The sequence below is a fragment of the Leucopleurus acutus genome, assembly GCF_964270905.1.
Source record: "Leucopleurus acutus genome assembly, chromosome: 4".
NCBI classification, from domain to species: domain Eukaryota; kingdom Metazoa; phylum Chordata; class Mammalia; order Artiodactyla; family Delphinidae; genus Leucopleurus; species Leucopleurus acutus.
Genome location: NC_139146.1, coordinates 129,738,703 through 129,754,750, shown reverse-complemented (window position 1 = coordinate 129,754,750; position 16,048 = coordinate 129,738,703).

The window sequence follows — 16,048 nt, the reverse complement described above, 5'->3', positions numbered from 1 at the left end:
GGCGCAGTGGTTGAGAGTCCGCCTGCTGATGCAGGGGACACGGGTTCGTGCCCCGGTCTGGGAAGATCCCACATGCCACGGAGCGGCTGGGCCCGTGAGCCATGGCCGCTAAGCCTGTGCCTCCGGAGCCTGTACTCCGCAATGGGAGAGGGCACAACAGTGAGAGGCCCGCGTACAGCAAAACAAACAAACAAACAAACAAAAAAAACAAAATAAAACTCCCCTTAAAGAAAATATAAGTGAGGAGCGCTGATTGAAGCATATTAGACCCATGAGTTTTGCTTTAAAGTTTGTTAAATTACCACCACTCTAAAACTGAAGGTGTTTTCCTCATTTCTTAATGACTGAGCCTTCAACGGCTACTGAGAAAATTGGGATATAGCCAACATTTGAAGCTAATATCCAAGAAGACATAGTTGTCCTCCCAGGTGCCCTCTGGGGCCGCTGTAATCAGCAGAATAGTTAGCTGAGGTGATGGCTGCGGGAAGTCTGGCCCTATGTGTCATAACAGTGGGTCAGACTCAGGCATTGGTGTCAGAGAGCCTGGGTTCAAATCCTGGTTTTGCCTCAAGGAGGGTGGCTCAGGGAAAGTTACCTAGTCGCTCTCTGACCCTGTTTCCTTGTTCATAAAGTAGGAAAATAATATCTGTTGTTGTGAGAATTAACAGCATAGTAAGTAAACTGACAACCATAATGCTTGGCACACATAGGCGTTCAGTAAATGGAAATAATCAGCTACTTTGTGTGTATGCTTAATAAAGCTACTGTTCGTTATATTCAGTGTGAGACTCTTGAGAGGAAGCTTCCTGTGGATGACAGTGTTGGTTTCCATTCCCTATTTACCATATATTATTCTTGTAAACATGCATTGTGGGTGACTTCAACTCTGTGAGCTTCAGTTTTTCCATCTGTCAAATGAGCATATTTTATACCTACCTATACGCTTTTATTGGGAGCATAAATGATTTAACATGTCTATGTATGAAGTACCTCGTACATTGTTTGACATAAAGTAGGAGTCAACTCAATGACAGTTACTACCGTTACAATTATTGTAATTCAGAATTCATCTCATATAATAAATAAATCATTCACTGTTTAGGGTCTGTCTTTTCTCCATAGCCTCTTCCTATAAAGAAGAATAGGGGGTCATGATATCAGACCTTCAAGATGGCGGAGGAGTAAGACGTGGAGATCACCTTCCTCCCCACAAATACATGAAAAATACATCTACATGTGGAACAACTCCTACAGAACACCTACCGAACGCTGGAAGAAGACCTCAGACTTCCCAAAAGGCAAGAAACTCCTCACGTACCTGGGTAGAGCAAAACAAAAAAGAAAAAACAAAGACAAAAGAATAGGGACGGGACCCGCACCTCTGGATGGGAGCTGAAGGAGGAAAAGTTTCTCCATACTAGGAAGCCCCTTCACTGGTGGTGGGAGGAGAAGTTTCGGAGCCATGGAAGAGAGTACAGCAACAGGGGTGCAGAGGGCAAAGCGGAAAGATTCCCACACAGAGGATCAGTGCCAACCAACACTCACCAGGCCGAGAGGCTTGTCTGCTCACCTGCTGGGGTGGGTGAGGGTTGGGAGCTGAAGCTCGAGCTTCAGAAGCCAGACCCCAGGAAGAGGACTGTGTGAACAGCCTGAAGGGGGCTAGTGCACCACAGCTAGCCGGGAGCGAGTCTGGGAAAAAGTCTGGAACTGCCTAAGAGGCAAGAGACCATTTTTTCGGGGTGCGCAAGGAGAGGGGATTCAGAGCACCACCTAAATGAGCTCCAGAGATAGGGGTAAAGTAAAAATGTCACTGTTTGCAGATGACATGATAGTATACATAGAGAATCCTAAAGATGCTACCAGAAAACTACTAGAGATAATAAATGAATTTGGTAAAGTAGCAGGACACAAAATTAATGCACAGAAATCTCTTGCATTCCCTACAGTAATGATGAAAAATCTGAAAGAGAAATTAAGGAAACACTCCCATTTACCATTGTAACAAAAAGGATAAAATATCTAGGAATAAAATACCTTCTCTCCTACCTCAGGAGACAACAGACCTGTATGCAGAAAACTATAAGACACTGATGAAAGAAATTAAAGATGATAGAAACAGGTGGAGAGATATACCATGTTCTTGGATTGGAAGAATGAACATTAGGAAAATGACTATACTACCCAAAGCAATCTAGTGTTTCAATGCCATCCCTATCAAACTATCAATGGCATTTTTCACAGAACTAGAACAAAAAATTTCACAGTTTATATGGAAACACAAAAGACCCCGAATAGTCGAAGCAATCTTGAGAAAGAAAAACGGAGCTGGAGGAATCAGGCTCCCTGACTTCAGACTATACAATAAAGCTACAGTAATCAAGACAGTGTGGTATTGGCACAAATACAGAAATATAGATAAATGGAACAGGATAGAATGGCCTAGATAAACCTGTGCACATATGGTCACCTTATCTTTGAGAAAGGAGGCAAGAATATCCAGTGGAGAAAAGGCAGCCTCTTCAGTAAGTGGTTCTGGGAAAACCGGACAGCTACATGTAAAAGAATGAAATGAGAACACTCCCTAATACCATACACAAAAATAAAATCAAAATGGATTAATGACCTAAATTTAAGGCCAGACATTATAAAACTCTTAGAGGAAAACATAGAACACTCTATGACATAAGTCACAGCAAGATCCTTTTTGACCCACCTCCTTGAGGAATGGAAATAAAAGCAAAAATAAACAAATGGGATGTAATGAAACTTAACAGCTTTTGCACAGTAAAGGAAACCAAAAACAAGACAAAAACACAACCCTCTGAATGAGAGAAAATATTTGCAAATGAAGCACCTGACAAAAAATTAATCTACAAAAAATATACAAGTAGCTTATGTAGCTCAATATCAAAAAAGCCAAACAGTGCTTCCCTGGTGGCACAGTGGTTGAGAGTCCGCCTGCCGATGCAGGGGACACGGGTTCGTGCCCCATTCTGGAAAGATCCCACGTGCTGCGGAGCGGCTAGGCCCGGGAGCCATGGCTGCTGGGCCTGCGCGTCCAGAGCCTGTGCTCTGCAACGGGAGAGGCCACCAAAAAAAAAAACCCACCCAATCCAAAAATGGGCAGAAGACCTAAACAGACATTTCTCCAAAGAAGATATACAGATTGCCAACAGACACATGAAAGAATGCCCGACATCACTAATCATTAGAGAAATGAAAATCAAGACTATAATGAGGTATCACCTCATGCTGGTCAGAATGGCCAGTATCAAAAAATCTAGAAATAATAAACGCTGGAAAAGGTTGCAGTGAAAAGGGAACCCTCCTGCACACTGGTGTGTGTGTAAATTGATTCAGCCACTATGGAGATCAGTATGGAGTTTCCTTAAAAATCTAAAAATAGAACTACCCTATGACCCAGCAATCCCACTACTGGGCATATACCCTGAGAAAACCATAATTCAAAAAGAGTCATGTACCACAACATTCATTGCTGCTCTATTTATAATAGCCAGGACATGGAATCAACCTAAATGTCCATCAACAGATGAATGAGTAAAGAAGATGTGGCACATATATATAATGGAATATTTCTCTGCCATAAAAAGAAACAAAATTGAGTTATCTGTAGTGAGGTGGATGGACCTAGTGATTGTCATACAGAGTGAAGTAAGTCAGAAAGAGAAAAACAAATACTGTATGCTAACACATATATATGGATCTAAAAAAAAAGGTTCTGAAGAACCCAGGGGCAGGACAGGAATAAAGGCACAGACATAGAGAATGGACATGAGGACACAGAGAGGGGGAAGTGTAATCTGGGACAAAGTGAGAGAGTGGCATGGACATATATACACTACCAAATGTAAGATAGATAGCTTGTAGGAAGCAGCCGCATAGCACAGGGAGATCAGCTCGGTGCTTTGTGTCCATCTAGAGGGGTGGGATTGGGAGGGTGAGAGAGGGAAGCAAGAGGGAGGAGATATGGGGATATGTGTATATGTATAGCTGATTCATTTTGTTATACAGCAGAAATTAAGACAACGCTGTAAAGCAATTATACTCCAAGAAAGTTGTTAAAAAAAAAAAAAGAATAGTGGGTCATGAACAAATTAGCTATATCTGTGAATTTATTATTTCTCTATTTCAATCATTATTAGAGTTGTCTGATAACATCAGTACTGCCATGAGCATTGTACTCTGTGGTGGGCTAAACACCAGTTTGAAAAGATGCCACTCTGACTCACAGATGCTGTGATAGTGGGAAGGGAGAGTGGAAACTCCCATATTTTGGAGCACCAGCTATCTCCCAAACACTCTACTGGTTTGCTTTACACATAGTTAATCACCAACACAATCCTATGGGTAGGCACTCTTATCATTCCCAGTTTACTGATGCTTGGGGAGTTTTTGTAACTTCCTCAAGGCTATAGAGCTAGTCCTAGTCTGTGACCAAGCCGAGAACCCAGATTATCTGGCGCCAAAGCCCTTGTCTTTCAGCTATTTCCCCACTAAGTCCCTGTGTGAGAATAGAAGTCACATCTCTAGTTCTGCCTGGGCCATAAACTCAGTTTGTGACCTTGAACACATCATATACATTTCCAGGCCTCAGTTTCCTTATCTCTAAAATGAGATGGTTGTCTTTTCTGAAATTTAACTTCACTTCAGATCTATAGTTCTGTTCATATTGATTAGAATGAAAGTACATAATAATGATGAGAAATGTGTCTGTGGCCGGAAAGGGTGGTGGTCAGATATTGTTGGAGAGAGGGGAGGTAACGCACCCCTGCCTTTCATCCTTGCACCTGTAGTGGAAGGTACACGTGCCCTCAGACAGCTGACAAGTGATGCTTTTCAAACATAAGCTGGATCATATCACTGCAGTATGTTTCCATCTGACTCCAAGCAAAAGGTCCTTGCAGTGGCCTATCAGCTCTGCCTGCTCTTCCTGTCGCCCCTTTGTCTCTCTGAACCCACCACTGACTCTGGCCCTTGCTCACTCCGCTCCACCAGGTTGGCCTTCTTGCTCCTGCCAGAACACACCATGCACACTCCTGGCTCAGGCCATCTTACCTGCTGCTTCACCTCACTGGGTAGCCTCAAGACTGGGCCCCTCATCCCCTCGGGGTCTTTGATGCTATGTCACTTGCCCATAGGGGCTTCCTGGACCACTTGTTTAAAATCACAGACCCCTTCTCCATCACTCCCAGTACCACCCCATGTTTCATTGTCTTTATAGCACTTATACCATCTAATACAAGACACTTTGATTTCTTTATTGGTATCAATTGGCTATCTCCCCTCCTGTAGAGTGGGGAAAGATTTTGTCTCTGTTGGTCATTGCAAGGCATAGACCCCCTATGCCTTGAACGATCCTAGCACATATTTGAATGAATGAAAATCAACATTAGAAAAATATAGAATAAAGCCATATAGCATTATATACATTTTATTTATATATAAATTATATATAATATAAACATATATAATTATACATATGGCTTATAGAAATAATTTAAAAATTCATATTCATTAATTTTTCAATATGATATAATATCTACCTTAATTTACTAACAATCTGTAATGTATATCCAAATTTGGGGGGGAAAGATGAAAGGCTTTTTAGAAGCATGCCAAATTAAGAATTTTCTGCAGATTTCAGTTTTTCTAGCAACGATGCTCAAAACTAATTATAATTTATGTGCAAATAACTGCTTAAAATTCTGAGTTTACGTATTCTGTGGAAGCTGTATATCGTGGCCATCAAAATCGTTAAAACAGCTTCAAACTAATTAACATATATTATAGATTAACTTCATATTACAAAAAGAAAAAGTCATCAAAATTTTGGGGGGTTAAATTGCATTGAAATTATCTTGATTTGTTCCAAAACCAGTACTGGGAAGCTGCCTTGTTATGATTTCTAGTAGAATTTCTGACTGTTTTAAAAACCACTGCATCTCAAACTTTAGTATGTAGATTAATCACCCCAGGACCTATTAAAATGCAGATTCTATTGTAAGTCAAAAGGTCTGGGGCAGAACCTGAGATTTTCCAACCTAGAAGGCATAAAGGTGATACTGATGCTGGTCCTCAGACCATCTGAAGCAGAGGCAAATTTCTAGTAAATCTGTCTTCTTTTAATATTACCATTATGAGGTCAACTGAACTTGAAATAGGAGAGACATTCTCTACAGAAGCAGCTTCATTGAGACATTGACCAACTGTTGTCATTTAGTGCTGGAATGAAAGACACACTTGCTGTTACAGACATCACATCAGCGGGGAGAGGACTGATTCACAGGCTTTAGGTGTATCTGACACCTAAAGAGATGTAGTGAGGCATCCTCACTCTAGAACTGATTTCATTGCCATATCCTAGCCTCAAACAGGGTTTTCAAAACTCTAATATTTAAAAACCGATTCTCTTATTTTCTAATGACACAGCAGAGAGGGAAAGAGAACTGAATACTTTAATCCCTAAAATATGCAGTGAAATTGAATAAGGGGCTGGGGCGGGGAAGAACAACCGCAGATTTAATTTTTAACACAACAGGCTTAGAAATTGCACAGAAAATAACACAGGCTTGCCTCTTTTTGCCATTGCTTTCATTCAGCACGGCTCAGAGAACCTTGGGGAAGAGGGTGTATTCAAGTGACTTCACACACGTAAGGCTCAGTTTTGCAGGTGGAGTGTAGCACAAGGGTGGAGTGACCCATATTGCCGCAGTAATTCTGTTGGATCAACATCGGCCCTTGGGCTCCTTCCTGGAAGGAGTTCTGTTTATTTGAAGTGGTCATACCAAAACTTCTTTGGTAGTGGTTACTGTCAGCACCCAGAAACCTATTCTCAACTTGACTCTGGATTGACGGGAAAATTTGAGTGGATAGCAGGGTAAGATTTGTCTTTCTGTATCCAGGAAGCAACATTACTGGCATTCTGAAGGGTGCATTAATTCAAATGTACCTCCAAACTACTCTGAAACTTTGTGAAAAGAAGAGGTTTTGTTTTTTGTTTTAATTCAATTGGGAACACTTTAATCAAATTACTCTATGTCTTGACTTCCTCCTAATTTCTGGAACATGCTTTTGAGCTAATCACAAGCAAGGTCCAGACCAAGCCATTATGGTAAAGAGAAGTAAGATATAATTTCCCTACCTGCTTCGAGGTTGGGTGGCACAAAAATCATCCTGAATTCCTCTCTTCACTGAACTGTGCAGTCTCAAATTCCTCCCTTCTCTCTGCCCAGAGAAGAGAGGGTGATGGTCTCCATTTTCTAATGTAGCCGAGATGACATTCAACACCTTGGGAACTTCCTCTGAGAACAAAATAACCTCAGCCTTTCTCACCTCCCCAGTCATGAAACCAGCTCCTCAGTTTAGAGGATACCTAAGATCTTACTTTTCTTTGGTCTCTTAAGCAACATCAGAGGTTGAGACAAATTAGTTCCTCTGTATTTTCACATGCGACACTAACCAAGTCACAAACTTTTTGCCCAGTAAAGCCAATCATGGGTCAGTGTTAAACATTACACAGTTTGTATGTTTCTTCAAACAGTTTTATTTTACTAGGGTCATAACAAGTAAGCCAATATTGCCTTTGTTCTTATCCATTTTCTCTTGAGTACATAGGTTTTCTATTTGTTAAATTTTCTTAAATGTAAAGAACCAGGATTGGAGGATGATTTATGATTTTGATACACTAAACAATGTTACTACTTTGTTACAGAATTTTTCTTCTGAGTTTGGTCAAATAGTAATAGTAACAATATTAATAATAATAGTTAATACTTATGTAGCACTTATGATGTACCAAGCATTGTATGGACTTCCAGTTTATTAATGCATTTAAACTTTAAAACCTCTCTATAATGCAGATACTAGTTTAAATCCACTTTCTAGATGAGGAAGCTGAGTCACAGAGAGGTTGAGTAACTAGTCCAAGGTCATGCAGCTAGTCCTAGTATTAGAGCTACAATTTGAATTAGGCAACCTAGCACTTTAGTCCATGCTCTTAACCTCTGAGTCATAACATTTTTTTCACCAACTAAATAAGACTCATATACTAGAACTATTGCTAGTTTCTATTAAATTACTTTATTCTTTCTTGAGTCCTATTTAGGTATATCAGTTCTATGATTAGGTGATTATAGAGTGATTTTTCAGATATACCAACTGCCTTATCTGTTTTTTTTTTTTAAGGTTTAATTTTATTTTGGCTGCATTAGGTCTTCATTGCTGTGCACAGGCTTTCTCTAGTCGTGGCTAGTGAGCTACTCTTCGTTGCAGTGCACAGGCTTCTCCTTGTGGTGGCTTGTCTTGCTGCGGAGCATGGGCTCTAGGCGTGTGGGCTCAGTAGTTGTGGCTGGCGGGCTGTAGGTGCAGGCTTGGTAGTTGTGGCGCACGGACTTAGTTGCTCCATGGCATGTGGGATGTTCCCTGACCAGGGATCAAACCGATATCCCCTGCATTGGAAGGTGGATTGTTATCCACTGCGCCACCAGGGAAATCCTACCTTATCTTTTTGATAAGATTAGCCTTTGGTGTTGATGTTGTCTCAGATTTTCCCCTTAATTCTGAATTTAATAAAAAAGTCTCAGTGAAAATATTTCTGTTTCTTACTTGCTAACAGATTTCAAGCCAATGCAATGAAAAATATAGTAATCTTAAAGACAACCATGAAAAATTTATCCAGGTACATTTTAGCATTTGAAAATAGTCAAATCATGCAAAAATGGGCAAGATGTCAATTAAAGACAATCGCTTTACAAGTCTTAAAAGTAATTTGTGTATCAGAAATCCTACTTTCTGTTTACAGGAGGGCAGTGAGCACGCAAGCCTCATATGACTTAGGGATATATTTGCTTAATAACTTACAAGATCCAGCGCCAGTCCTGTCTGTTGCTATGTAGATGATGAATTTTAATAAATGTGTTCAGGGTCATCAGATCACATCTGCAAAGAGATTCAGAGAATATCTTCTATAGAGTGTGGAAGAAAGTTGCAAACATTTCTGGTTACGAAAAAGCTAATTCTTTGTGGAGATTTTACTTCATCTTTCTGCCCTTTCATCTTTAACTATTTACAATTATATAATCAATTCTTTTGTCATTAAATTATCTTTCAAACCTACTACGTATATCTTAGGATGTAAGTGGCTACCATTGGATGACAGCTATGTTTGATTTCACTTCTTCGCCTTGACTTTCTTTCAATTCATTTTCATCAAGGCAACATATTGAATGAATGTATTTTTCAAAACAGTAGTTGTTGAATTCTGGTGTGTGTGTGTGTGTGTGTGTATGTGTGTGTACTACATTTAGGAACAAACTTCCGTTTCAGGGTGGACGCTTGGCATTGCAAGTTTCAGTCAGAATTATTTTTCACGACCTAGTTATCAACCCACAAAAACATGGCCTTATAATGTAAGTGGTGACATAACGTTTACACATACCCAGCTATAAATCAAGGCGCTATAAAACATCATATTTGAAAAGTCAAGCTAGGTAAAATACTGAGCTAATGTTCGTTGGGAGGAAGAGAACACTCAACTAGTTAAATGCTTCCAGTTTCAGATGAAATATAGGCCCTTTTGTATCTTCGGTAACGAAACCAAATGTAAAATGGTTCTCATATATGAGTGAAATGAATGTCAAAAAAGACTCTTTATGAGAAAAAAAAAAGGCACTTCAATTAGGGCTTTACTGTTTTCCAATCCAAAATCAAATCTATGAATGCCATTGAGTTACTTCCCTAAGGAATTAAATTTCAGTCTTACAAGTTTTGCTGGAGGTTGAAAAGGGACTTAATCCTCCCTGAGTGCTGAGGAAGGCCAAAGAGCACTAGAAGTCAAGTGGGATATTATGCCAGCAAAATTCTCATTGAGCATTTGATGTCATATATCATCCGGTACTGGCTTTTCTATCAGGTCATTTCAGGACAAGGTAGTACTACAAAAGCAGAACCAACTTAGTGGGTGAATTGCTAACAAGTTTCAGGGGTTTGGCTGGCACTCCAAAGTTTATTTGAGTTAATCTTCATTCTCATTGGCCTGCAGAGCTCGGTGAAAACTGGCTTTTCAGTGAACACTTTCATTGCTTCCTGATGGTACTGGTATCAGAAACAGGCCAAGAAAGTACTTCAGAGGTTTTTATAGGAATAGTTGCTTCAGGTAAGGAAGAACTTTCCGTCAGAAGGTACAGAGACTATCTGTTTATTATTTATTTGCAACACATGGCAACTGGACTCCTGTTTACTAAAGCCAGTCTTATTGGTGTGCTGATGACTTATTTCTGGGGATTATTTGGAATTTACACTTTCTACAGTAGGTTCCAAAGAATTCTCATTGATTGATTCAACAGATAGAAGTTACCAACAGATAAAATCAATTCTATCTGTGAATCTGTAGAAATTCTAGTTGTAGTTTTTAATCTAATAGATGATGATTGAACTGGGAAAGTGTTCGGCTAAATAGAAAACACCATATTTTTCTGAATTTTAAGGCCTTAGTGTTAAAAGACATTATGAATTGTATCATGTTCCTCACATTGCTATATATTCTATCTCACAATTTGCAGTGAAAACACTTGGATTCTTTCCTGAAGATAATCTGTATATACTTACAAAATTCTGTTTATGCTTTAGTGATGTTATGGAAAACCTCTATTCCGTTTAGACCACTCTGAGTAAGTGTGCCACTTTTGATTGTGTTTTGTTCGGGGTTTCGATTGTACATCTAAAAATAATACCTGAGTGGGAAGGGAAGAACCAACTTGGTTAATGGCAGGACAAATAGAATCACCGCTATTTGTTGGGCTTTCTTCAAAGATAGATTTGAGAACACAGTTTAATCCTGAAGACTAGGTGAGGCCTCCAGCTTCCTCTGAAGGAAGTTTCACATCCCACGGCTCTCAACACTGCGATGTGACAAAGGCCGATCTGCTGTACCTCCCTGTGCCAGGGGAGAAGTGGGAAAGGCAGCAAGGGCAGTCCCCTTTCTACTCTCGGCTCCTTTCACGCTGGCCTAGGCTGCTTAGCCCACTGCCAGGCTTGACTTCCTTGTGTGTCAGGAAGGGGAGCAAGGACTTCTGAAGCAAAAATTTAAAGAGAAAGTGGGAATGACCTGCTCTAAGTGGATACAGGAAGTGAAAGAAGGAAGCAGTACACGCCAGGTCTTTCTCAAGCTACAGTAACACTACCCTCTGTTAAAATGGGCGCCAGAGATGTCAGCCTCTGTCCAATCAGATTGGAACGTTCTCCTTCCATGGGGCGGTGGGAGGGGCTAAAGCATGGGCCGCTGTCTCCTCTTCTTGGAGGAGGGGAGGGGGAAATGTTCCTCTAACCCAACAACACACATCCCTCCTGACAGTGGAATCCTTAGCATAATTTCCAAACCAAGTCACTCTCAGAACTTTCTTGAGTACCCTCAGAAGCTGGACATTGCCCCTAGCAGCCCGTTGTGTTTCATGATCCTGGTAGTAAGCTCTCATATGAAGCGCAACCTACCCCGTGTCTTCCACCATGTGACAATACTTTTCTGAGTTCTTGGAGCAGCAAGGAGCAGGTCTAATCATGCAACTAATTTTCTGTTATTGGAGCCTGTTATCTCTCTGCACAGCCCTGCTCCCCAGACACCACATTTATCCATGAAATCCAAATGCACTCTTAAGAAAGAGAGAACCAGGAAGTATTTTCTGAAAATGCAAGGATACTTAAAATCAGTTTCCTCTTAGGAGCACTCCCCGCACCCCCCATCACTGTGGAGGGGAAGTTCAGGTGGGAAAGGTGGCCTCGATTGGCAGGACACCTGGAGCACGTTGGGGAATGGGGGGTGGCTCTCCTCTCCCTAAACAGCAGTGAGGGTTCCTGCCACCCCCCACCCCCAACCGCATGTCTCCTTTTGCCTCTGCTCTCAAAAGTGAAATGCTGCACAGTCGGGAGGGCTGGTGCAGAGTTAAGACACGTAGAGCCAAGAAAATAAAGAGTCAGATGTCCCAGCAGCTTTCAGTGCGTCCTGATTCTCACCACCCCCAGAGCAACCATGAAAGTAGGAGGGACCAGATGAAGACATTTAAAAATTGGTTCTGCTCCACAGTGATCCGGAGCAGGCTGGGGCTCGGCTGCTTTGAGGTGGCTTGAGAGGCTCCTCTCTGGTGTCAGAACATTCACGTGGCAGCTCCCCTCCCTTTGCAACCTCTCTGACTCACCCTAACCTTGAGGTAGGAAGACTGAAACTTTTTCTTATTTATTTATTTATTTTTAACACATTGAACGTACAATTGACTGAAACCAAATTCCGTGGAAATCCAACAGACATATATATTCAGCATAGCCATAGCCGACTTCTGGTCTTGAGCACGGATCCATGACGGAGGGAAGTGTGTGGGTGTTTGTGTCGGATTCGTGCCATTCATTGGGTTTACAGCGAGATCTGCGTAAGTGAGCTAAGAATTCCATTTCTCTTATACATTACGAGGGGAGAAAGGAAGTGCACTTATGGTGCAGTGTTCAAAAACAAACAAAAGGAAACAAAACAAAACCCCCTGCAATGTAAAGGCCCACACTTTTTTTTTTTTTTTAAAAAACAGACATTTATGTTTCACAGTTCTAGAGGCCAGAAGTCCAAGATTAAGATGCCAGTATGGTCTGGTTCTTTTTTTTTTTTTTTTTAAGCATCTTTACTGGAGTATAATTGCTTTACAATGGTGTGTTAGCTTCTGCTTTATAACGAAGTGAATCAGCTATACGTATACACATATCCCCATATCCCCTCCCTTTTGCATCTCCTTCCCCCCCCATCCCACCCCTCTAGGTGGTCACAAAGCACTGAGCTGATCTCCCTGTGCTATGCGGCTGCTTCCCACTAGCTATCTATTTTACATTTGGTAAAAATATAACTACCATACGACCCAGCAATCCCACTACTGGGCATATACCCTGAGAAAACCATAATTCAAAAAAAGTCATGTACCACAATGTTCATTGCATCTCTCTTTACAATAGTCAGGGCCCACACTTTTAAAACTGTGTACCAGCTGCTGGAGAGTGGGTTATATGAACTCGGACTTTTCTCCGAGGTGGGTCTGAGATGACATGAATTTATATTGCTGCAAGGTTGCCTATGTAACAACCATTTTGTTGGGGAGTGACCCCCTGAGTGCTTGCATGACTACTAAAAAACATTCATAGAAAAGAACAAGTGTGACATGAAATGTATAGGAAGCAAACTTACTCTTTAGCCACCTGCCTGTGACTTGGCAAAATGTGAGCCCCTGCAATCACCTTGTAGAAATCGAAGATCTTCCAAGTTCTTTAGTAACCTTGGGAATTCATTAAGAGCGTCAGGGTCTGTCACAAGGTAAGTGTTGAGTGGCTAAGGTTGAAGGAGCAGTAGATTAAACTTCCTTTATTTGTTTTTCATTACACCATACAAACGTCTGTGTCCCTGACCAAATATATTAAGGCAAAAAATAAAAGAGGAAACTCTAAGTAATGATTGATAACATGCCAAGCAACTTCAGAACTTTGTTGACATTTGCTCTCTTGAATTGTATCCTAATGACTATATAACATGTACCTCTAAAGTAATGTAACTTAAAACACACAAACAAGCAGAAGACCCTCACAACATACAAGAAAAACTAAATATGTGTTATTTCCTTTGGGGCAGTCATTTTGGAAGGCTAGTACTTAACCTGATAATTCTGAAATTATTCAAAATCAGTTTTCTGCAGTCTCTCTGCAAGATCTATAGTTCCATGTACATTACTTTGAATGTCTTATCATGGGCCTTACAGTCTGGCATATACATTGTGTCTAGCGTCCTCCTTTTATGGAGAAACTTGATCTGGAAAGTTCAAGTGATTTGTCCAGAGTCACATAAAGCTGGGATTAGAACCAAGATCTGTTTTTCAGGTTAGCATTTTTGCCACAACTTCCTTCTGCCTTTTTCCTTTGTGGGTGGACCTAATTTCTTGAAAAAAAAAAGAAAAAAGAAAGAAAAAAAAGTGTAACTTATTCAAAGCCAAGTCTAGTGCATAAGATGGATGATCAACTCAGTGCAATGCAGCAAATATTCATTGGACACCTACTATATACAAGGCCTCCTGACAAGTGCTGCAAAGGATACAAGAGATTTTAAGGCATAGGACGTGACCTTAAATTAACTGTAATAGGAGGATCAAAAAAAAATGAGCTGTGATTACAGTAGAATTGAGAGTAGTTTCCTTGAGTTCCTGATTTTGAATCATATGCCTTCAATCAATAGGTTTAGATTTATGAAGCCAACAGAGAAAGCCCCTACTTTGGTTAAGTAGCTATTTGTTGTGACCTTCTTTCAAATTCACAGTGACAGGATTGGAATGAACAAAACTGTTGCTTATGAAAATCATTTTGAGTCTTTAAAATGAAAATGGGACCTAACATTTTAGGTAAGGGTGCAATTATTATTTTCTGTAAAAAACTGTTAGAATTTTCAGAATATTTGTGTACTGCCAAGTTGCTATGTGGATACTTTTGGGGAAAAGAAATCAACACATCCAATCTGTGGTGACAGACCTTTAATCAATACTGTGCTATTCTAGAGTCTTTCAAATATGGTCAGCACTTAATTCTGCTGCTTTTTAAAATGCTGAAATAAAGATAATAAATACCTTGTTAATCTACTCTGTCTCAATGAATTTGTATTATGGTGACATAACTAGCCTAGAAACGTAAGCTCATCATCTACATCTTTTCCTATTGTTTATGTAATAAAACAAATACCTTTTTATAAGAATATCTTACTATTGACTTGTCATCAGTAGAGTTTTGAGTTAGTTTTCTAGTAATAATTTTCACTTGGGAGATTTACACTTGTGAACATACATTAGATGTCTGGCACATTTTATAAATTATTAATTGCTTTATTTATGTGTTTAATCCTTATAATGACTTCCTGAGATAAGTATTACTAACTCAGTAAGGAAATCAAGGCTCAGAGAGACTAAATAAGTTACCTAAGTTCATGGAATGAGAAAGCAACTGTGCTAAGATTCAAACCCAGATCTGTGGATTGCTAAGCTGTGTTCTTTTTATTGCATTATCTGTACATGCTTCTTTAAATCAGAGTGCTATGTGACCTTCCCCTATTATAATCAAGGACATACACTGCAAGATGTCTGGCCTTGGGGGAGGAGAGAGTTGGGAATAAATTGTTGAGAAAGAAATAGTAATTGGTTAGGTGATGTATGAACTCCCAAATCTAGCCCTTGCCCTACCACACTCGCCTGAAAGAACTCTGATGGATATATACGCACAGAAGATCAGGTCTGTCACTTTACTAACATCTGTGCTTTTTGCACATGTCAGCTTTGTGCATTTCCTTGGGAATCTAAGCTGGACTTTGTGGAGAACCTCTAAACTCTTGCTTAGACCAGGTGCTGCCCAAATTGCCTCCTTTTCCCTCTGCCTCTCTCTGGTTCCTAATTGGCTTCTAAGGGGAAATGGAGTAGAGAGGAAGACACTTGTTCTTCAGTGAGGACAAGGCCTGATTCTATTTTACCATGCCCGGAGGAAGCACACCCAAAGAGACAGGTGTTTGTGTTCTTTCTGAAAAAAAAGTCCTAGAGTCCTGTGTGCCCCAATCCTTACCTTCTGGCACACTCAAATTTTAACCCCTGTCCAACCTTGTGATAATTATTAGCCCAGGGACCAATGTTCTTATCTCTTGAAACTTCTGTAGTGGATGGATTAAGGATAGTGGAAATGGAGATAGGCTAGTACAGAGGCAGGTAGGGAAGCTGTTAGTTTCCCTTAGCTATCAGGGAGCAGTATGCATTGATTTCATGGACACACCCAACTCATGATGCTGTCCTTACTCATCGAGTGCACTCATCCGAGTTAAGTAGCCTCAATCTATTTAACATTAGGTGAAATCATTTCAATAAAGACAAGGATAAAAGAAATGTTCAAGAGTCGCATCTGACCATATCCTTTATGCATTGTAATGGAAATGACATGCAATTTGAGATTGAGTATCTTCAAAGAAGTCACTCACAAAACACCT